Source organism: Salarias fasciatus, chromosome 15 (assembly GCF_902148845.1).
Source record: "Salarias fasciatus chromosome 15, fSalaFa1.1, whole genome shotgun sequence".
Lineage (NCBI taxonomy): Eukaryota > Metazoa > Chordata > Actinopteri > Blenniiformes > Blenniidae > Salarias > Salarias fasciatus.
Window position 1 is genome coordinate 12,885,118 of NC_043759.1, and position 3,065 is coordinate 12,888,182.

Sequence of the window (3,065 nt, forward strand, 5' to 3'; positions counted from 1 at the left end):
GATGCTCTCTCTTCAGCTGGGGTCAATGTCTCCTGCTAAAGTGGATAACAAAGAGTTAACTGAATAACGGAAAACAATCCAACCAGTGAAATCCAAGCAACTGCACACAAATCAGCTCTACTGCTCAGAATTTTTTTTTTTTTTAAAGGAAAAAAAATATTCAAAAAGCAGCAATCTGACATAGCTTTTTATCTGGTTCCTGGAATTTTATTTTTCCCCATATTTGTCCTGTATGCCTGCTCACCCAGAAGTCAGACGGACAAAGTATGTGACTAAGGGAGCATTCATTATCACTCCACTTTCAGAGGAGGAAAAAAAAAAAAAAAAAAAAAGCTCTTCCAAGGACCACCATCTCACCTGCGGAGATAATCATTCAGAATTGCCACACGCTCGTTTATCACCTCTCACAATCCAATTTTGGTGATTACATTTTGTGGCTGCACAGTCTATCAGTGCTTCAGAAAGTCATTTGACATTTCGGGTAATGGACTACAGTCTTTACATTCTGGCGAAAAACCAGCTCCGGCACACCGCAGGTTACAAGGTGCAAATTGTGCCGGGAGATGCGGCTTCTCCAATCTCCCTCAGTCATTTGGTTCACGGGGACACGAGGGAGCAAATTGGCCTCAAAATTGAGCTTTTAACCCTCGGTTGTCATGAAGGCACCTGACTAATAAGCATCACTGAGAGAGACTCGGTCCCAGACGTCTCGTATCCTCCCCCCTTCACTGCTCTGGCACAAAGACACCTGTCAGCAGAAGTTCTTTTTTCCTCTTCTTCTTCTACTTTTACACTCCAGGTGTATCATTTCTGCTCAGATCACATCTGCTTTCCTGGGTTTCAAACCATCAGCTTCTTTTATTTACTCAGACAGTATCATCTTTGATGTCTGTCTAGCCCAGATGTGGCCCAATCTGTGGCGCTTTTTTCTTTTCTTTTTGTCTACTATTTATCTGATTGGAGAGAAAAGACACAAAAGTTAGAAATTACAGACTGAAGTCTCAAACCAAGCGAACACTGTAACAGTTTCATGGTCGATGCCGATTATGCCGAGTCATGCCGATTTTTGTCATAAATTAACTTTTCCCAACCAGGATGTATTCATCACAAGAAACAAGATAACGTTGTCAATCCTAAGCAGAATTATTTGAATAAAAAGGAGAGGAGTTTTCTTCCCATCCATCATAAACATTCAGAACTACATTTACCTACAATGTTTTCACCTTGAAAAAGGTTTAATGGGAATCTCTTCAAGGCTACAGAATGAGTTTTAGAAAATGGCCATTTAACTGATGACTTGTTTCTGTTGAAAACATTTCTTCATCGCGGCAGCCAAATCCATAACTACATCAAAGTGTCACAGTCTGTCCCCACATTGCAGTTTTTTTTCCCCCCATACATTCGTGTCAGTCTGAATTTGTCCACTCACATCTCCTCTCGTTTCTTGTTTTGCCCACCCACCCCCACCCGGAGCTCGCCTTTCTCCTGACTGTTTCCACCTGTGTCCTGTTAACTCCCCATTTCATCCTCTGTTTAAGGGATGCACTCTTCGATAACAAACTTGTTTTTACACACATTAAACTCATCATTTAGCTCTGAGTAAGCCACTTCAGCAATAAATAAATAAGAGCCAGTTGAATAGTCGGAAAAAAACCAGCAATAATAATAAAAATCAAATTTCAGAACAAACTATTTCGACTGTCGGATGGGAGGGAATTCCAGCGGTGGGTGGTCGGGTGAGCTGCGAGAGCAGGAAGATCTGAAGGTCCAGCTGGGGGGACCAATGTGGGGGAGGTCAGAGAGACTTGGAGGAACAAGGTTTGGGGTGGTTTTTTTAATGTGAGAAGTTTCATACTGGATGCAGAGTTATATCAGAAGAGAGTGGGCTTTTAGGAAGGCAGGTGTTATAAAGGTAGCATTTCCACTGTCATCTCAGGCTTCTAACACGTCACATAATCTGCTGAAAATATGAATAAACTGTGCAGTGTGGGAGGGATGGTTCTTCAGCATTGTGAATGAGGGATGGAGGTGTGTTTTTAATACTACGTCTTATGTCTGTGCTACATCCTGTTGCTTTTAAATAAAGAGTGACTGATGAATAGTTGACGTGATGGATGGTGGTGTTGTGGTGATGAACCTGTCGGCAGCAGTTTGAACAAGGCAAAATTTTTGGATGAATTTGAGAAACACACCACAGAAAAAGAAACTTAAAGAGTCAAGTCATGAGTCGACCAGAGAGTGGAGCAGAACGACTACTGCTGAGTGAGATGGAGGGACAAAGGTGCGCCATGTGTGGAGGCTGTAATATGTGAACACAGTGATGTTATTGATGTGGTTTTGAAATTAAAGTACTGCCAAGAAAGAAGGCCGAAGCAGAGGAGGTTGTGACAGTGATGGGAGAAACTAATAACCTTTGTGAGTTTGGACTTGGAGGCAATTAGAAGAACTTAAGTTTTACCACTTCTCAGTTTGAGAAAGTTGAAAGAAAAACAGGATTTTATACTCCATAAACAGTCACAGAGAGTGTTAGGTTGAAGGAAGGCTTGTTAGAGAAGTAGAGCAAGGTGTCATCTGCATAGCAGTGAGTCTGTATGATATTTCTGCATTGCTGCACTCAACCTTTTAAGAAGTCACTGCCTGTCTGTGGGTCAACAAAAACAAAAAACAAAGCCAAAAACGCAACAGTCCCTTTTCAGGTACCCTCAAACTCACAGAAACAACCGTCTGCCCAACAGTACGAGACCTGCAGACCGGCATCTGCCGTCATCTTTCTAGAGCAGCTCTGCCTCTGCCGGCCCTGGGAGAGGGAGGGGGAGAGGCAACCGATAATCACCCACTGGTGATTTCAATTAACTCTCCTCACAGACAACTAACAAAACTTTCCTTTTTCACCTTCAACTATGTTTCTGAATTCTGCTTAGTGTTTAAATTTTTTAAATTGCATTAACTTTACTTGACCACTATGACTCTAAACCTAAAGAATTACATAGAAAGCCTAATGGAGAGTAAATGAAAAAAAATGCAATTTTGATCAATTAAAATTATAAATCCAATCAGGTGAATTA